General features: G+C 36.7%; 1 protein-coding gene and 1 long non-coding RNA gene across 6 annotated transcripts in view; one reads left to right on the top strand and one right to left on the bottom strand.

Annotated features, from left to right (window-relative positions):
• The window catches only part of SIPA1L1 (signal induced proliferation associated 1 like 1), a 155,391-nt gene extending 142,893 nt beyond the window's left edge, over window positions 1-12,498 (bottom strand). For 4 of the 5 annotated variants that reach the window (XM_087721734.1, XM_087721751.1, XM_087721762.1 and 1 more), the window contains exon 1: window positions 12,384-12,498. The gene's annotated coding sequence lies outside the window, so the exon portion shown is untranslated. The remainder of the gene's footprint in view (window positions 1-12,383) is intronic. The other variant, XM_087721736.1, reaches the window with a different exon arrangement.
• A 137-nt stretch (window positions 12,499-12,635) lies between these two features.
• LOC148049677 (uncharacterized) lies at window positions 12,636-19,965 on the top strand. Its single transcript, XR_015697538.1, has 2 exons — window positions 12,636-13,039; window positions 19,090-19,965. It is a non-coding gene; the product is annotated as an uncharacterized LOC148049677 (long non-coding RNA).
• The last annotated feature ends 1,446 nt before the right edge of the window (window positions 19,966-21,411 follow it).

Raw genomic sequence — 21,411 nt, 5'->3', positions numbered from 1 at the left:
CAAAATCGTTTCAATCTCCTTGTCACCACATGGGCAGGTATGCTTGGTTAATGGGATTTTGGAGTATCTGCCTTGCAGCAGTATGTGTGGATGGTTAAGATGTTATGCCTAGCTTTGAAAAATGCTATTTTCAGCTTGGAGAAAATTACATTTTGTAGCTATCTTGCTGTTTCCCAAGGGCCCTTATTAATCCAATTTCTGCCACGTTGGGGCAGCCTATTAACTTCTGCCTGAAACTCCATAATCTTTTATTCTTTGGGTGAGTAGTTTTTCAGTCATATCCTAAAGAAATTAGGAATAGTACAGAAAGCACATCTAATGCCAGTTTCTGCTGTATAGCCTATTTATAGGGAGAAGGAAAATTGTCTAATAAAACCACAGGGGTCAGTCTGGGAAGAATTGGATTTTGAGCCAATAATTTATTCTCCTTTTCCAGGCCCTTACCAGGATTGCACAAATTCCTGACTCCAGATTAAACTGAGTGTTTGCTTTGCACCGGGTAGAGCAAGGATTGATCTCAAAAAAAAAAAAAAAATGTTTGCACTGTTTCCAGTACATCCTCCTTTGCATAAATTCCTACTTGTGTACCATAAATGATTTGGGCCAGTGGTTTGGCCTCAAAAAAGTTTTAATGCTGCAGGGATTAATCAGCTTCCTCTTGTGTAAAAGAAGTGCTTAAGAGCACTTATGGACCTAAGAACTAGCTGCATTATATATTTCTGGTGTGCATTCCAGGTGCCTTTAGAACAGAAAACTACCCCAAGGTATTTAAATGCAATAACCTGCTCTAATTTGTTTCCTTTTACTCTTTAGGATTATTGAATAGCTCTCTTAGTAAATACTAGACTTGTAGATTTTTCAAATTAAGGAGGATATGATTTTGTCTACAGTACCAAAATATTGCCGCAATTGCTTTTAGTTGTTTTAACTTTGTTACGCTAGTATTTTTAATTGATGTTTGCTTGGTACTTTATTTTGCCAAATAAACACCTTTCTTAAGCAATATTTTCAATACTACTTTGATCTATCTCTATTCACTCTTGGCTAACATGAATAAGCCAGGATAGAGAAAAGGCAAAAGAGAAAATACTAGTTTATTACCGTGTTTCCCCCCAAAAAAGACAAGGTCTTATTTTCTTTTGACCCTCCCCAAAATAAGCCTTATTTTTGGAGAGGTCTTATTATTTTTGAGGTGCAGGAGGCGGCGAGTGTGGTCACCTCCTGGGTGCTGATGGGTTACAATATTTTTGGGGAGGGCATATTTTCAGGGGAGGGCTTATTGTAGCACATGCACTCAAAAGCCCGATTGGGCTTATTATCTGAGGAGGTCTTATTTTCAGGAAAACAGGGTAGCAAACATTAGCTTTCAGTGGAAATCACCAGTTAAGATCAGACTTAACTGGTGATTAAGTCATTCCCTCTCCATTCCCACCAATCAGCTAGCCAACTTGATTCCCCCTAGTCAGGACACCAATGATGACATGGCTTCTGTCTTTGCTGACTAGACCCATCGAAGCAACAATGGCCTTCACAGGGCGCCTCCTGCTCTCTGCCCACCCCTTTTAAGAGCACCAAGATCCCAACCTCTTCCATCTCTGGCCAGAGCCCTTGCCAGCCTTACATTAATCTCCCGTTAGACTATTAACTGGAAAGCAAGTTCTGTGCAAGTGGCAAACATTTGTCTTGTACATATGGGCATTCCTAGGTGAAGTGGGGAGCCTTTTCTGAAAGTCCACTTTAGCACTGAACCCGGTCCACTGCGCATATTAAATCCTGTAAGACATTGCTACCTCTGCAGTCCTGCAAGGTTGACAACAGACCCCAATTATCACTTCATCATAACTTCCACAAAGCACTTGTTCTGGAGGGGCTCCAGGGCTGATACTTAGCATAAATTAGTAAAGCATTTAATAGCATTAAAATGCTGTAGTCACCTATAGGGGAGACCTGAGAGACGGGCACCATCTCAATCTCTACAACAGCACCTGCATGGCTACTGTGATCTGGAATCCTTCAACCACAAATGAGTTACATTATATTATATTACAGGTGGAGGGCAGAGAAGGAATGCCTCATTTTGTGACCTATATGAGGCAACCACTCTATGACAAACTTTAGAGAGTTACTTTATCGGGAAGATTCTACTGATCCTTTCTTCCACAAAGCACCCAACCCCAGTGACTTTTATTTTCATAATATTGGTCTTTTAATGTGGACTTTTTATATATATTTTACTTTGGTGGCTTCATTTAGGTGCTGTTTTATCACACTAAGGTACATTACCAAGTCACTTTTTGAGGCAGGCAACTATTCAAATGTGAATGGATGAATTAATAAATAATAAATAAATACTACATGAAATAGCTTCAAGTATCTTATTCTTACTCTCAAATCAGGAAAATTAGTTCAAAATAATTGGTCCACTGCTGTTGGTGAGTTTAATTTCACTCTTTCTCATTAACTCTGAATCAACAGAGAATTTAATACAATAGATGATAATAAGCCATTAATTAGTTGGGGAAATGTTAACGATTAGCAAGCATATTTTCAAGCCCTCATTGCCACTAAATAGGTGCAAATAATATGTTTTAATGAGTTTCTGGTTGCCAATATAATACGTTGGCATAATAAAACTTACATATTTGTATCATAGACTATTTCTACTTCATGACACATAACTCCTCAAAAAGCCAAGAAGCAGCCAGCTTCTGTATACTGAAATTCAGGTTTATTCATTCATGGTTGATTTTCTGTACCATTATACATAAATCAATATACCAAAAAGAGAAAGTTATGGTTCCATTGTTTTTAGTTACCGTATTTTTCAGAGTATAAGACGTACCTTATTCCCTCAAAAAAGAGGCTGAAAATCTGGGTGCATCTTACACACTGAATACAGCATTTCTGCTTCCTGAAACCCCGCCCCCTTTACCAAAATGGCCATGCAGCCTTTAGGCTTTCAGAGTGCTCCTGGGGGCTGGGGAGGGCAGAAATGAATGAAAAATGGGCCGTTTTTTGCTCAATTTTGCCCCCTCCCCCAGCCCCCAAGAGCACTCTATAAGTCTCCTAAAGGCTATACATGCCCTTTTTTTGACAAAACACAGGGCCGTTTTTGCGAAAAATGGGCTGATGTTGCTCATTTGGGGGGGGCACCTCCCAGGAGCACTCTACAAGCCTCCTAAAGGCTAATCGCGCCTTTAAAAAAAAACGAGCCAATTTTCATGAAAAACGGGCCATTTTTGGGGAGGTCTGCAGAATGCAAAAACTTTTTTTTAATTTGCGTCTTCAAAATCTTGGTGCGTCTTATACTCCGGTGCGTTTTATACTCCGAAAAATATGGTATTACTTTTTCAATTCATTAATTCAAAACAAATTTAGAATTCCTAAAAAGACTAACATTAAAGAATTCAATCAAACCTAATGACTGCAAAAAGTCACTAGCCTCTTATAAGACCATGATAAACGCTGAAATGTGGAGCAAATATTTATATCCTGTGTTATTATAATTTTGTATATTACAACTCATGGGCTTACCAAAAAAACAACAACATGGAGATAAACATGAAATTTCATGCAGGAAGTGAGTAGACTCATGAGAGAGGAACTTCTTCCCTATTTTATTTAACTCTCATGTTATCAGTGATAGAAAATCAGCCCTTTCCTCCATAACTTGCAATAAAACCTATCAATTGCAAATAAGAAATTGGAGTTTTTGTTTCTTCTTGACAAAAAGCATTTAAAAACAAAATCTAGAAGCCTCCCTCTCTTTGCTGGTTGTGGAATGAGTTCTTTTCCTTTGGAATCAACAAATAACATGGTCTTTTAGTATTTGCCTACAAAATCAGATACATGGTTCTCATGATTGTGTGGGAGATGGTTGAGATTCATCATCTGAATCAAATGTGAAATTGCTGATACTCTAGTAACAGTAATATACATTTGAAGAATTATTTCTTTGAATATCCATCAAGTCTCCATGCTCTTTATGGAAACTCTGAAAACTCTGCCTTTCTATGTGACATCATAAATTGACATTAGTCATTTTAATTTAGAACGCTGTTGGTAATTTATGCTAAATCCTGCAATGGGGTTAACTATTGATAACATTTTGCTACAATTAGGGTGACAGCAATTAATTTAACACAACACTCTAACAGACCATACAATTCAGAGGACACCATGAATACAATATATTATCCAATATGTATTTTAAAATATGAGTGCATTAATCTATCAGATTGATAGAGATAACATGCCTCCTGGATCCCAATAGTTAACAAGTTTTCACAGAAGGGATCCCAGAACATACTCACCATCACAGATATGATAAGAAGTTCAGAAAGCACAAGAGAAAAGCAATCCCACAAGAAACCTGACCCTGTGTCATACAGGGCTTCAAAGATGACAACTAATACTTGAATTGAACCCAAATTCTAAGGTTCAGAGCAACTCATGTAACAGTGAGCGTACACTGGCCTACTGTGTACACTCAAAATTGTGTGCAATAAAATATTCTGGATTGGCTGAAGTTTATAAATCACAGATAGAAGTAGACTATTACCAAACATTTACTACACATTTGTGAACCCAAAGGGTTAAAGACATTTTCATCACAGTATAGCAAATATATATTTTGGAAAAGAAGGGGGGAAACCAGATAGGAGCATAGGGTGGTCTCTAAGCTTTCTTTTGAAGTGATACCCAATAAATCTGCTTGTCATTTATTAAAAACAAGCAGGAAGAGATTTATAGGCAAACTGAATATTCAAAATGAGTCTCATTAAGCACAAGCAAGCCAATACAACAATAGTAATAATATTTAAAAACATATAGATATACCATCAAAACTGTGTTAATTTTAAGTGTTTCTATTCAATCATTTAAACAGGATAAACTTTATGAGCTTCCAAGAGAAATAAAAAATCTCAATGAAAAATAAGCATCCAAAACTAGAGAATTAAGCAAATTAAATGAATTAAGAATTAAGAAAGGAACATCTCTGATACAATGCAGATTTTTGAATCAAAAAGTAAGATATGCTATCATACATATAATTCTATGCAGTGTTTTTTTTCAGCCAGCATAGTATACCAGGAAGATTATATGGCATGACATGAAGAGGAAAAGCTTTTCACATAATCATTCAAAAACTTATTAAAGCTTGAATTTCTAGAATAGGTTATATGGATGAGCAGTTTTGTGCCATTCTGCAGCTATTCTGTTTTAAAGTTCTTGAAGCAATGCAATGGATTTTGTTGCAACATTTTCTAGAGAACAGACTTCATTTCATTTTTGGTAATATCCTATAACTCTTACAACAGCATAACACTATGCCCTTTGGCAAGGAAGTCTACACATCAGTTTACACATGACAAATGGATGTAACACACACCTCATTTCCAAGGATAAATGCATTAGTCAGCTAAACGTACTCTATGACATAAATCTAGAAAGGAATAAAGCAGAGATAGAAATGGTTATACAATACAATAGCAGAGTTGGAAGGGACCTTGGAGGTCTTCTAGTCCAACTCCCTGCCTAGGCAGGAAACCCTATACCATTTCAGACAAATGGCTATCCAACAACTTCTTAAAGACTTCCAGTGTTGGGCATTCACAACTTCTGGAGGCAAGCTGTTCCACTGATTAATTGTTCTAACTGTCAGGAAATTTCTCCTCAGTTCTAAGTCGCTTCTCTCCTTGATTAGTTTCCACCCATTGCTTCTTGTTTTATACTCAGGTGCCCTGGAGAATAGTTTGACTCCCTCTTCTTTGTGGCAACCCCTGAGATATTGGACACTGCTATCATGTCTCTCCTAGTCCTTCTTTTCATCAAACTAGACATACCCAGTTCGTGCAACCGTTCTTCGTATGTTTTAGTCTCCAATCCCCTAATCATCTTTGTTGCTCTTCTCTGCACTCTTTCTAGAGTCATAAGCAAAACTGAGCAAAACTGAATGCAGTATTCCAAGTGTGGCCTTGCCAAGGCATTATAAAGTGGTATTAACACTTCATGTGATCTTGACTCTAATTAGTTGATTAGAGTCATATTACCAGCTTTCAAATAAAAAAGGAATAAATACAATATATAAAGAAAGAAGCTGCATGTCTTTAGATATATATTTTTCATGCTTGCACATATTTTGTTTGAATGATTTTTTTAAAAAAAGCATGGAATAAAGGTCAGTGTGTAGAAAGTAAGAACTTGCATTCCATTAGTATTTTAAAAACACCTTTAATTTTTATTTAATGTCAGTATTGTCAGTTGTGGGAAGATGCCAAAACTGATATTCTTTTACCTCAGGCAAAGGATATTTGTACAGTTAGTCTTCGTTTAACAACCAGTCATTTAGTGACTGTTCAAGACCTCCCCAAAACTACTTATAATCTGGTTCCAAAGTTCTAAGGGCTGCTTGCGTGCACACATACATGTGCACTCACATATATACCGAGAGTCACAACTATCCCATTTTGAACACTAGGTAATCGTCTCACCTTTATGAACAGTTGCAGCATTCTGCAGTCACATATTTATGATCTACAAAGCTTTTTACTAGTTTCCAGACTTTTTGGCCAGTTTCCCACAAACCGTACCCATAGGAATACATGGATTTCACTTAACCAGACATTCGCTTAACAACCTTGTTCATTTAATGACCGCAGCATTTGCTTAATGGCTGTCATAAAAAAAATCAATCCAGTCACATGGGTGCCTCAACTTATGACCTTCATGACTTATGATGGAAATTCCAGGCTCCCTTATGGTCATAAATTGAGAACTACTTATATTCTCAATTTAATTTGTATTGTATTCAAATCTTAATTGTTATGATGCCGCACAACTTTTAAACTAATATATCGGTCTGCTATTATTATTTTAAAATTTGTTTTAAGTTTCTTTTTAAAGGTACTTTTTGAGTATTTTAAACTGACCTGTGAAATCTGCATACAAATAATTAAAAATAAACAAACTGAAGTAAATATTTTACCAGACACAAGCATTTCATTCATCCATTCACTAAATAAGGGAGTGCATTCTGCCTAGGTAAAATCTATGAAAAGTACCAATGTTACATAAACTGACTGTGGGTTTCATCATTATTAACATAATTCATGCTGCTGAATGGGTTATTGTGAACCTCTGTGTAGCTCCAGCATAGGAAGTTATTTCACAATGCAGCTGAAGAAACCTGAAACCAAATGCAACAGTAAAATTACTACAGAGCAATCTAATAATTCTCATACCCACTACTGTACTATTACTTGATTATTAAAGCAGTAACTGATTCAATATTAAGATATTTAAATAATTAATAACTATTGTGATATTTAGTTAGAAACTCATAGGCATATAAACCAGAGAATGCTACATCAATTAACAGAGCACATTTAGAAGCAAAACTACTGAGTCATGTCACCCTGGAAACACAGAACTCAGAACAATCTGGCACATATCCCCCCCCCTCCCCACCCGTTATGTTATTTAATATAAAGTTAAGTCTTAAAAATAATTCAAAACTAGAATAGAACAATAGACCACTCTATTCCAGTTTATTTTAAACTAAAGAATGAACTTATACGGAAAAAGTCAACCACTTGGGTTGTATAAGCAAGTTAATGAACAAAACCAGAGAAAGGCTATTTAAAATAGGGGTTTCATTTTATTCACAGCAGCTTATACATAATTTGGTACAGATTAAAAATGATATGCAACCATACTTAGAATATGACTTTCCTACTTATTATAAAACATAGGGAATTTTTAATCCACAAACCTCCCCATTTTGCTCTGAAACACCTCAACTTTAATTAGAGACTGTTTTAGAGATGTTATGACACAATAAAGTGCCAGTGTTAACTTTTGAAGTCCTGTAAAACTTGGGGCCTGACTACCTTCAAATAAGCCTGCAGAGACCACTTGCTAAGAGTGCTTGTTACGCTTACAAGTGTTGTTGCACTTCATCCATCATGAATTGAAAGAAGCAGGGATTGGAAGGTACATTCTATGCAGCAGCTTAACTTTTCTACAACACCTTCCTACCAAATGCAAGGACTGAATCCTCACTTTTTATATTTAGGAAACTTTCCAACCCATGCATTTGGGACCCAAGGCGAGAATGGGAAATAGTTTGGGACAAATGCAGTTGCTTTGCTGTTACAAGACATCATGATTGTTATGACCATACAGTATTATATGGAACGTATTTATTATTAGATGCATTGGTTAATTTTGATGACTGTTTTAAAGTTTTGAATGCTATTTCAGTAAGCCACTAAGGAGTTCACAAAAAATACAGTAAACAAACACTTATTAGAAAACACAGACATTTTTATGTCTACATCTCAGTGGGAAATCCTGAATATCCTGTAAGCAGTTAATATTAAGCAGCAAAACTTTATGCAAAGACTGAACTACAGAGATTGAAAAAGTTGTGCCTCTTTCTTTCTTAGAGAAGAAATACTGCAGAACTATAAATGAAGATGAACAGAAAAGAAATTTGAGGCAGGATCAACTACCTCTGCCTCTTCCAACTCTTATAGATTATTTAAATAGCTGTTCTCAAAAAATTTGGTCTCAAGAGTCCTTTACATTCTTAAAAATGATTGAGGACCCCAAAGTGCTTTGGGTTACGTGAGTTATCAAAACTGAGAAATTTTAAAGTATGTTTTTATTTGACTTTGTGGGTCAAAGTCAAGAGTCCCCAGACTTCTGATGTAAATAATTCTAGTTTTCTAATCTGTCCTTCACATATAACACAAAAGGAAAGCCCTCTAGCTGAACTTACACAAACAATAAATACAAAAAAGGGGAAATCTCATTGAATAAAACTTAAAACATGATTCATAATTTAGAATGACAAATTATTGGAAAATTATTTATTTAAAAGGGAATGTGTTGTTTGCATACACACTAAATAGATCAATAGAAATATGTGATAATAGCAGAAACAGGACTATAAAATCTTTCATTTGTGTTTAAGTACCCAGACTTCAATTCATTTAAAGTAAACTGTGTTCTTTATTTTGTTCTTTAGACACCTGAACAAACAACATTCCCTCAGTGTAAAGAAAACCTATGGACTCCCATCATACATGATCAATGGCTACACTAACTGGGACTGAGACATTGGTGAATCAGCAGCCATACGAACCAAATAAATAAACCAGCCCCAGGAAAAGTGTTTAGTTTGCTTATTGTGGATCACAGGAACTGCAGTCCAACATATTTGGAGGACACCAATGTAAAAGTTATTTTAGCAGAAGTGCATCTCTATATGCAGAGGTATGTGTTCGGCGAGAAAATGAAATATGCCACAAACTGTTTTGATTTATTCTAGCTTTTAAATCTAAAGTTATATCTACATCTGCCAGTAAACAATCACTTTATCTTAAATTTCTATGAACAAAGCTGAATGTTTTCTATTAAGCACATTTGTTAATCTACTATACTAATCTTACTAATTTACATGAAACCAAAATTACTATTCTCTACCAATTTTGGTTAAATAAATCAAAAACACTGCTCAATTAAACTGGAATAAATCCAAGTGTTTAGATAATTAAGATAAAAAACCTTGGATTGGATCTCCCATTTGATTCCTGTGAACAGAGCAACTCTTCAGTCCAGGAAATACTTCTGAGTCAGCAGCATTCCTGCTGGTGGCAATTTCATCAAGTCCCTTGTTCCCTCACAGCTTTTTAACTTTCCTCAACTAGATTTAATACAGAGCCTTTGGAGAACTCTCTGGATTAGTGTGTGAGGTGACCCTTCAAAACAGGAAATTGGCAAAAAGTAGGTATCTCCAATTCTGTCAGAGGAAATATTATGTGAAGAATCTACTTAGGCCATTTTCTTGCTAGCAGGTAAAATGAAACTGGTAAGACTTGCTTGCAAGTTCTGAAAATTATTTCAATAATAGATTCAATAGATGAGTAAAGTTACTCAAATATATGAAATTTATATTTTTATAAGTTTAGCTTAGTATAAAAACTCCACAAATTCCAGCAGTTGCAACTTTGGATATTTTTTTTTAACCTACCAATTAATCCAGTGTATATTAATCAATGGCTATACTCTAACCTCCCCCAAGATGATAATCTCTGATAATTTGTAGGCAAAGAGAAAAGTGACCTTTTCAAACAGAAATAGACACATGAACCTCCTGTTTGACTATCATTCTATTATAAAGGTATTTTATTTTGTTGTTCAAAGTTGAGTTCTGAAATTGATTCTTATAATACTGCTAGCCTAACTTACGAAAAAGTTGTAACACTTTAGAAATAAAAACTACTGTACTATATACACATTTCCCTTATAGGGAACTTTATAAACCAAAACTATAAGACTGATTTCTATTTCCAAGTAAAATTATACACACATACTGCATAATTTAAAAAGCTAAAAAGAAAAAAATCCTTTATGAAACTTATTTAAAATTTACAAATACAGAGATGAACACATGCCTCATATACAACTCAAATACTGAATGAGGGTAAGGTCCAAGTTACTAATTGTCATGAAAGAACCAATCTGAGAACATTTCAATCTTTGTAGAGATCTAGGCAATCGTAATCTAACAAAACTCAATCTATTAACTCGAAAGCAAATCATGTATTACAAAGACTAAAATCCAATTATCACCAAAACCAAAAATGCAGTTAAAACAGATTAGCCACTGCTGATCTAGAATCATTGAAGATTTTAAAACAAAACTCTTTGCAAAATGAATAAAATTGCTGAAATTCTTAACAAAAATGTGTGACATCAGTTAAGATTAGAGACGTTTTCTATTGTAAGTCTTTTCTGACTTTTGAAAAAGTGCAAGACAAATATATTAATAATTGCGACTCCCAATTCTTTAATAGCTATAGATGCAATTAAAAGTATAATTATACTCTTTTTATAACTAAAAAGAGCATTTAAAACAGAAAATGAAATGCAAATCTATATTTATAATCACTGCTTTTTAAACTGAAACATAAATAACAGCTTCCTACCTAATCTACAAGATCCAGTTTTCCATATTCACTTCTCTGAACTTCAAGACTATGTTTTAGTCTTCACTCCACTCCCTTTCCCACATTATGCACATGTATAATATCCCCAGCGGCACTACCTTTGAATTAGCTAATTATTATCATGGTGTCCAGACTGACTTGGAATAAAGTAAGCACAGCTGGGAACCAAAACTGCTTGCACCTTAGGAACTGGATGAAGAAATGCTTTTAAATATAAATGAAAGAGTGTCGAGGCTCTGGATACAGATGCAACATTCTTATGGAGAGCATTGTATTTGAATCCCAAGTTAAGGGAATTTAGCCTGAGTTCGGTGGCAATTATTTTCAACAATACACACACGCGCTAACACACGTACGTACTTTGGTGCATCTGTTCCCATTCCTTATAGATGTGTTTCTCTTAACACAGAAAAAGACGTATTGTGTATACAAATCCACTATTAGTGCTAGCCTCCTTTTTTTTTTCCTTCAGTGCAGCCGTCTCAGCTCTGCCCGCAGGAAAAAACAATCAACTTGCTCAATATGTCTGGGGAAAATATGAGTCCTCGGTTTTCGCCTAAAGAGACGAATCCAAAAAGCCACCGACAGAAAGCTAAGAAAAAAGAAACCTTGTTCTGAATTCAGTACGCGAGGTTCTTTTTTTCCCCCTTTCCCTTGTTTAAATGGGGGGGGGGGCAGGGAAAGCAAGTAAGCTCTTCTTTGCCGATCAGTTTGCAACGCAAACCTCTCCGACTTTCCGTGCAGCTCATTCTTGGGCACCTCAGAGGAAATATTTGGAAGAGAGGGCGCTGAAAAGAAGAGGTGGAGGAGGAGGAGGAGCTCTTCCTCTCTTCTCAGACCAATAAATAAAAGAAGCAGGACCTCCCACTTTAATGAATTTGGGAATGGCTGGGGACGACGCATCCTGCAGCAGCAGAACAGGGGGGACGTGGGCTGGGGGGGGGAGAAGGGGGCAGCGCCGGCACGCATAACTCCAAGGTCTCCGGAGTCAATTAGCTGCAAGCGCGGAAAGGAAAGGCGAAAAGCCTTGAGGGTTGGACTGAGAAGTTGTGGGGGGGGGGAGAGAAAGAGGGGGCGTGTGGTTTTTTTTCTACACCGTTTCCATCAGGACCCCCACCCCCAGCCGCCGCCGCAAGCGGAGGGGGGGAGAAAACCCGGGTGGGAGGAAGGTCGCGGGCGGGGTGGGGGCTGGAAGCGTATCGATATCTTTCGGTCAGGTTCGAACTCATTCAAGATCCACGCAGGTTGGAGGGGGGGGATAAAAACGTGGGGTGAGGAGAGCGGGACACCTTCGTGCTTCCAGACCTCCCCCGCGGCTCGCTCTCCCGCCGCCTCCCTCCCTCTCTCCCTTCCGTAAAAACTCACCTAACAAAGTTGCTCCGGCCGCTTCTCTTTCTGTGCAGGAGCTGCTGCTGCAGCTCGCTCCTTCCTCAGCGCCCCGGGATGAGCTCACCGAGCAAGCCTGCCTGCCTGCCTGCTCCGGCTGCCTTCTCGCCGTCCAAATCTCGCGAGAAGCCGAGCGGGTGCCGTTTCAGCTCCCGCCACTTGCCGCGCCGGAGAGGCAGAGGCGGAGAAGCCTCAGGCGTTTCTATGGCAACTGCCAAATGCCGGCCTAGTTGAGTGATGGACGACGAAGCCTGCAGCGAGGCAAAAAGGGGACCCCCGTGGGGTCGTTTTGTGTCTGCGGGGTTCTCTCTCTCGGCTCGGGAAGCGTCGAGGCGCTCTCTCCTAGCGGCCTTCCGACGGCGAGGACAGAGGAAAGATAGGGAGGGTGGCGTTTCCCCGCCACACTCCCCAGGTTCTTCGGCGTAGTCGCTGCGGGCGTCCAAGTCTCCTCTAAAAACAAAAAGATCTAAGTCCCCACTGCTTCTAAGGATATTACATTCTTGTCCCATCCCCCTCCCCCTTTTATCAACGCCATTTGATGGACTTGAGAGCTGAAGTTTTGTGTCTCTTAACAGGTTTTTACTGCCCAAACCCGAAGGTGTTTTGAAGCCTTCCGGGATGCAGCGATTTCTGCAGTAAGTACGGAGGGGTGGGGGGGGGGAGACAACGTCGTTAAAATTACGTTTGCTTGCCGATTTACAATTTAGGATTTGCTCTTCTCGATCGAATTCAAGGAGCTTTTAAAGCTTCAATGCTCAAGTGGGGCCAGTTTTAAGATCTACCCAGAAAGAAACGGGGCTCCCTCCAACATAATTGTGTATAGGAAAGGGCTGTGTGACTTTAAATATGTGCATTTTTTTTTACTGAACTTTAAAAATAAAGTCTTGCTCTTAACACATTTACAAGAATTTCCATTGTACTCTTTCACTACTTTGAGGTCCCTGAAATTGAATCAAATGCAAATATGGGGTCATACAACTGGCCTGGTTAGGTACTTAACGACAACCACTTACAGGTGACTCTCATTTGACATTTTAAAATATGGGAAATATGTGGGCTCTTGTTTGCCCTTTTAAAAAGAATGTGGGTAATTGTGTTTGCTATAGGACAACATAGTAGCTTTGTGGAGATTAGTTCATGCTTCAAACTGAAAGCATATGCTGATACATTCACAAAATGCCTGCTGTGGGATATTTGCCTGTGCAGCAAATGTATACCTTTTTGCACATGGCCAATAGCAGAAGACCCACTAGAAGGCAGACTGACCATCCAATGGAAGATTTTGAGATCAAAAGGCATTTAATATGATGATAGACTGATGCTTTACAGCATACAGTGACAGATTTGTATTTTTTAAATTTAAGAATAGATGAGGCTTTGGAACCAAGTGAGATATCCAGGGCATGTCATATTGGTATCCATGAACACCGTACTGTCTTCTTATGCTTTATTGGATTCATTAAATATTTGAAAGACAAACCTAAAACAAAAGCAGAAGAAGAAGCTCACCTTTCAAACAGTGACATTCATGCATTCATATTTTATGTAGTAATTATAACATTAGTGAATGCACTATATGAAAGAACCATATTTTTAAAGGTGAACATAGCATAGTGTGAAGGCTTGGGAAATTATCATATCCCTGATTAGGAAGACAGATTTGAGATATTTGACATACTTTGTTACATTACATAGAAAAGAAGCTCACATTTTTATTGATTCAACTTAAAGCCAACTCCTAACAATATATTTTTATCTGTATGAGACAAAGGTGAGTGATCCTTTTGAAGTAAATGTTGGCCTGGGTTGGTATCAGCAGAACTTATTGACTGCATAAGTTAATATAGAATAAGACTGGGGTAATTGATAATGACTGGATCAACAATAGGTATGGTGACATCCTCACATTATAGGGCAGGCTGGGATTCCATGACAAAGTTATCTCCCTAAGAGTTACTGATCCCAATAATTCCTCAGCAAAACTGCTAGGATAGAGATTAATTTGTTTAGCTCATTCTGTGTGATGATGTTAAGAAATGGGAAAGAGTTCCCTAAAGTATTGGAGGAAGGCCTATTTATCCTTATGGCCCATTAAGGTATCTACACTAATCTGTAAGGAAATGGAAAACTATGTTTCCTTACATTGCAGAAAATCTAACTGAGTTTAGTTCCTTTTAATGAACTCAGGTAAGTATAGAAGTACCATGCTAGCCTCATTCTCCTTTGCTTCCTCTCTGGATGTCTCCAGTCAAGAACCATTCTACCCATGGAGAAATTCCAGGCAACTGAAGATCCGATCCTGATTTTCTAGAGTGCTCACTTATGTAGGTGTCTGTTGCAGATACTCAGTATTTTTAGATGGAACAAAGATAGTTCCAGACAACCATGTTCATCACTTTTAAGTTAGAGGCATTTTCTCTAAACTGATAACAGACTTTCCTCTGCTTTCAACCATATTATTAAAAATAGTAAAAATATTTTATTAGAAAGACTCTTCTATCTTTGGATTTCATTCCATAGTATCACTTTTATCCCAAAGATATCTTTCTATCATTGGATCACCATGTTGGAAATAGTTTCTCCTCCCCTCTAAAACTTACTGTGCACTTCTAAAATTGGAGAGAAGAAGGAATTTTGAAGCAGATTTGAAGGGGCAGAATAAAGAAAAGTGAGGGGAAATTATGCTTACATGGCACTGTATGTCACATATTCTTTTTTTTAAAAAAGACCAGAAGATCTGTGGTAGTAGAATGCCCTTTGGCTTCCTCTAATACACTCTTATTCACATTGGGGATACAAAAATAAATATATGTAAAATTATTAATACTAATAGATATACTAGGAAGTAAAGCTAAGTGACCAAATGTACTATAAGAAAACTAGTAAAATAAGATGGCAAATGGATTTACTGCATTGCAGGAAAAAGGGAGCAGAAGTTATATTATGTTCCATTTCATTAAATTAATTTCCCAAATCATGTTTATCTTGCTCTCTTGTTTTGGTAAACTCCAGATACTCTAAATAATAATACTTAAATATTTAAGATGAAATGAAAAATATATAATTTACTATATGTTACTTTGAGGAAGCATTGTAAAGTTCTCTGTTAACTGAAAACTGCTTTTAAAATAATTAAATACTAAAATAGGTAAACATTTGCAGAAGACAGCTCTCAAACATAGCATTTATACCTTTCATTCTATTTAAATCAGTCATAGTACAGTATTAATCTAGGGAAAGGCTGGGAGGCTAAAATACAACAAAGAGATGTGAATAGCATAGACATAGAAGTAAGAATGCTCAAGTGAATATAATTCTGAAAACATTGAAAGAATACAAGACAAATATATTACCCTATTCTAAGAATAATCCCATTGAGGATGGAAAAAATGAAGGACTATAGAAGAAAACACTTGCTGCGCAAGAAACAGTGAAGATGTGAAAACAATAAAAAGATGCATACAAGGAATGGAAAGCTAAGTGTGTAAAGGTATGGTAGAACTATAAAAATGGAGTGAGAAAATGGAAAAATCTTACTGAGATGAAGTTAGCAAAGGAAGCTAAGAACAACAAAAAGGACTTATTTAGAAATATTTGAAAGAAAAGGAAGGAGAGCAAGAGAACTAATATACTCAAAACAGAATGATTCAGTTCCTAGTGAGCCATGGTGGCTCAGTGGTTAGAGTGCAGTAATGCAGGCTACTTCTGCTGCCTGCTAGCTGCCTGTAATTTGGCAATTTAAATCTCACCTGCCTCAAGGTTGACTCAGCCTTTCATTCTTCTGAGATCAGTAAAATGAGGACCCACGTTGTAGGCAATATGCTGACTCTGTAAACTGCTTAGAGAAGGCTGTAAAGTGGTATATAAGTCTAAGTGCTATTGCTATTTTCCTTCACTGATTTAATTTTCTCCAACAAGAAAATTCTACTACAAAATTGTGAGGAGCAGGATCAAATGGAAGAATCCAAGCTTAAAAATACTAGGTCTATGGTCAGAAAATTCTTGTTTATTAACAATGTGCTTTAGCTATCCAGGATGGGATGAATTGTATTGTAAAATGCTGAAGAAACTAACTAAGGATGAACCTTTCAGCATTAACTTTGAAAATCCTGGAGAATGGATGACGTGTAAGATGACTGGAGGAAAGCAAATGGAAAGATTGCATATAATATATAAAGAGATAGATCTTTTGCTATCTATCAATCGGTTGATCTATCTATCTTATCTATCTATCTGTCTGTCTGTCTGTCTATCTATCTATCTATCTATCTGTAGCTGCCCGTGTAATAAAGCATGCATATATATATATATATATATATATATATATATATATATATATATATATATATATATATATATATATATATATATATACACATACATACATACACACACACACACACACACATACATACATACAGACACACATATATACATACATACACACTTTTAAAAGAGTCACAATTTAAAAGTAACTATTAGAAAGGTTCACAAAACAAGAGATGATATCAACCACAATAAAGGATCCTGAAACCCCCAGCCTGATAACATAGCCAGGTCTTGAGGGACTTGTGGAATTTGGAGAGGGGTGAAGTTTGGGGGGATGTAGGGAGAAGATTCTACAAGGTGGACATTGTGGCAGAGAAGCCCCTCCTCCTGGGGCCCAGCAGATATATTTTCTGAGCAGGTGAGATTCGCAGCTTTCTCTTTGACATCTGAAAGGGAGGGTAGGCAGATTTAGCCAGAGAGAGGCAGTCCCTCAGATAACATGGCCCAGTGATACTAAGTATAATGTGGTTACTAGAAGCCAGAATGTATTTTTTAGACATTTTTGTCAAGATTGCCAAAGTTAGATTTGTCAAGAAGCTAATCTTATTTTTTGTCAGGTAACTTATTAGATCATTAGATGTTATGTCATTCTGTCCGTCTATTTACATTTCTATTTACACCATACATTCTGAATAACAGACCTGTGGTCTGGATATCATGACAATGGAAAGGATGCTTAGATTACTCAAAAGGTGTACTCAAACAGAATGAACTTCAATAATTTTTCAGACAGAGAGATACTGAATGGGGTGTTACAGGTTCAGTCTCAAATTTTCTGCATTATTAATTATTTGAATGAAGCAGTGAAAAGAATATTTATCAGACATGCAGATGATACAAAATTGGCATCTGGTACCCTAGAACATCAGCCCCCAACCTTTTGGGTATCAGGGACCAGTTCTGTGGAAAGAGGTTTTTCCATGGACCAGAGCGGTGTTTTGCCTGCAGCCCACAGATGGGGCTTCACTTGTTTGTGCAGCCCAGTTTCTGCATACCATGGACTAATGCTGGTCCATGGACCGGGAGTTGGGGACCCCTGCCCTAGAAGTCAGAAATAAAATTATTTTGATGAGCTGGAGAAGTGGACTGACAGTAATGAAATGAAATTTAACAGGGACATATGGAAAGTTATTCAATTAGGCAACAGAAATCAAATGCATCAAAAGATTAATGAAAATTTTAAAATGTGAGCTGAAAATATACTAAATTTATGAAGCAAAATGGGAAATTATATACATACTTAAGAACCAGATAATGAATATGTAAGTATAGTAAGTAATCTTAAGTAAGTATAGAAGTGGCCATCTAGTTTTGCAATACTTGTACTTGTGAGAAAGATCTTGGAATAATAGCAATAAACTAACTGAGTCAGGAGTGTAACTGCAAAAAAGGCAAACACACATTATACTACATTAGGTGAAATATAGTTATCAAATTGAATGGAATAACTACTGCTTTGGTCAAACTCACTTTAAAGTAGAAAATACAGTTCTGGATATTAGAATCACAGTTATTGGAATGATTCACAGCTCCTGGAACAGATGTAAAGAAGAATACTAAAGATGATCAAGGAACTAAAAACTAAGTCATGTAGAGAAATTGAAGGTGCTGGGCCTATCTAGCTTTATGAAGAGAAGGCTGGCAGGAGATATAATACCTTAAAATACATCACATAGCAGAAAATCTGTTCACCATCATTCAAAACTATAGAGCATAGAACAATTGATTTAAATTACAGAAAGAGATTCTTATTGAAGGTTTTAAAAAATCCAATAATAAGGGCAGTTCATCAGAGCAAGCCTTTAAGCAGAGGCTAGACAGTAATCTGTCTAGGAACCTTTAATTATGGATTCATGCACTGAGCCAGGGTTTGGACTGAGTTCCCTGATTTGCCCTTTTCAATTCTACTATTCCAATATGGCATTTTTAAAAATGAAATTTGTGAATTGCAGGAGTTGAAAATACGTTACCTTCATTATTGATGGTTCTTTTTCATTCCTATAAATTATGCTATCATTAAATCCTCCAAAGCTAGAAGAAAAATGGGGAGAATTCTGCCCAATGAATCATTCCAATAATTATTCTAAAAGTTAAGGCAGAGGTAAATTGATGGTGTCAGTTTTTGCTTGGATTTGTGGTGTCTATTCCAAATGGCAGAAATGACTTTTCTTTAGCTCACTTTTGTAGAGGGAATTGTTCACTTGTACAAAACATATGTACAATTAGTTCAACAGCTAGGATCATTAATATAATGCATCTCTACTTTGTAATTACAATCTTGGTATTTTTGTTCCATTTAATTATTTATATATTTAAATTAAATAAAATATATTTAACTATTTACTTCTGCTTGAAGGATCCTCTATAAAGCCGAAATCCTCATTCAGACCCAGACCATCAAATATTCCAGTAAACATTCTGAGACATCCGTCTGACTCTGCTATGCAGCCTATAGAATTTAGCCAGCAACTGAGAAGACTAGGAAGAAAAGCAAGTTCACAGGATATCCTTGTTAAGAAAACAAAAAGTTTCTGCACTTCCCAATTTATTTGTAAAATTCCTGTCCAGCTCAGAAAGCACAAACAAAACTATTTCTGCCCACTGCATTCCCTTATTGCTAAATAAGACAATAATACATAAACCACAAGCCACACAAAATACCTATACGGGATTTCTTCTCTTTCTTATGTCTCAATTTTTATTTGGGGTTCTAGCCAAGAACTCTCCTTTCTGCCATGATTTTGGCTTGAGGCATTCTAATCTCAAAGACACAACAGCAATGTGGTCTGCAGATCATTAAGGAAGGAAGCAATAGTGATAGAACTGATCTTCCTTTTAAGCAGAGCAATTCTCTTTGGAACCACTTTTCAACATTCATTTTAGCATGTAACATGATTTTCCATTAATTTCTCCTGCCTACTTATCATTAATTCAGTTTTTGAGTACAAGAAACAAGTTCAACTATGCTCATCTTGGCTTACTTTAACATCAGAAGCTCCAGTATCATAAAACCACTTTTCCCCAATGTGTCTGCTATTTCCGTTGCCTCATCTAAAACTTTCCTATTGATTAATCAGTGTAACTCTCTTCAATATTGCTATTATGCTGAGAATGCTTCTATTACTGTTTCATTGGGACTGCTGGTAATGAAAGATTAAATCTTTTGTCAGACATGGTGTAACCTTGATGAACCGTCCCATGCCTATTATTCAGTAAATTCTGTTAACACAAAGGAAGTTTGATTGTTTTAAAGGGGTATTAGTCAAATAACAGTTTGTCTAATAGTTATACAGTACGTATATTATAGCCAATATTAAAAGAAGTGCATTTCTGGTTAACAATTGCTAGGGGGATAGCAATAGCACTTAGCACTTAGACTTACATACAGCTTCACAGTGCTTTAGAGTCCTCTCTAAACGGTTTACCCAGTCAGCATATCCCCACCCCCATTTTTAAGTGAGTTTTGCTTCATTTTATGATTCTTCTTGCTACAGTTAAATGAATCACTGCAAGTGTTAAGTTAGCAACACTGTTATTAAGTGAATCTGGCTTCCCCATTGACTTTGCTTGTCAGAAGGTGGCAAAAGAGGATTACATGACCCATGGACACCGTAGTCATCATAAATATGAGTCAGTTGCCACTGTCTGAATTTTGATCACATGACTGGGGATGCTGAAATGGTTGTAATGTGAAAAATGGTCGTAAGTCACCTTTCAGTGCTGTTGTAACTTCAAAGAGTCACTAAATGAACTGTGTAAGTCAAGGATTACCTGTACTGAAAACACTGTATGGGAACACTGGAAGTTTTCAAAAAGATGTTCGATAACCATTTGTCTGAAGTGGTGTAGGGTTTCCTGCCTAAGCAGGGGGTTGGACTAGAAGACCTCCAAGGTCCCTTCCAACTCTGTTATTCTATGAATCTATGAAACCTTATAATGCCTTCTTTTGGAATTTAACTCAATATGGAACTTTGGGATGCTGTATGTACAACTGAAAGATCATCTACTCCTACCCTCGTAACAAAATAAGTTCAAAGAGCCTGACAACTTTTTCCAAAATTCTCCCCTTCAAAAGGAATTCTAAATAAAATTCTCATTCATCAAATTTCACTGCCTCGGATGAGTTTAGAACAGTGAAATCTCTGACCGAAAAACAAACCCAGAAAAAAGGAAGAATAGATTGCTTCAATATTTGTTTCAGTGCATGATGCCTCTACTATGTTTATGGCTTATTTCTATAACAAGATGTTTTTCAGCATTTGGGACAATTAAAATATTTTTTCTGAACTCATAAGAGATGATGTACAGATTTCATTAAAAAAATAATCTTCCCACAGAATGACGCTATTTCACAGTCCTCTTCCTCCAGTTTTTCAAAAATAGCATATTTAGTAACCAGGGAGAGTAATGGAATCAGATCAAAAGTTGATTATAAACTATCATGTGGCAACATTTAAACAAAGTTCTGCTATGCTCCACCCTACTTGTCTTCTCCCCTTGTTGCCTTCCAAAAAATAGGGGAGTGAATGGTCCCATAAAATCCATTACTGTTTCATAAAGCCATGATCAGTTGAATAACCACAAATATACATATTTAAATCTTGGAATGGATAACAGATTTGATGACAACTAACCAAGTGTTTCATGTGGTATAATATATTCTCATTGTTTTAAATGG

This window comes from Thamnophis sirtalis, unplaced genomic scaffold, assembly GCF_051295495.1.
Source record: "Thamnophis sirtalis isolate CommonGarterSnake01/CBP01778 unplaced genomic scaffold, rThaSir2_p1.2 scaffold_1, whole genome shotgun sequence".
Taxonomy (NCBI): Eukaryota; Metazoa; Chordata; class Lepidosauria; order Squamata; family Natricidae; genus Thamnophis; species Thamnophis sirtalis.
The sequence above is the reverse complement of the archived record's forward strand: the minus strand, read 5'-3'. Positions and strand labels throughout refer to the sequence as shown.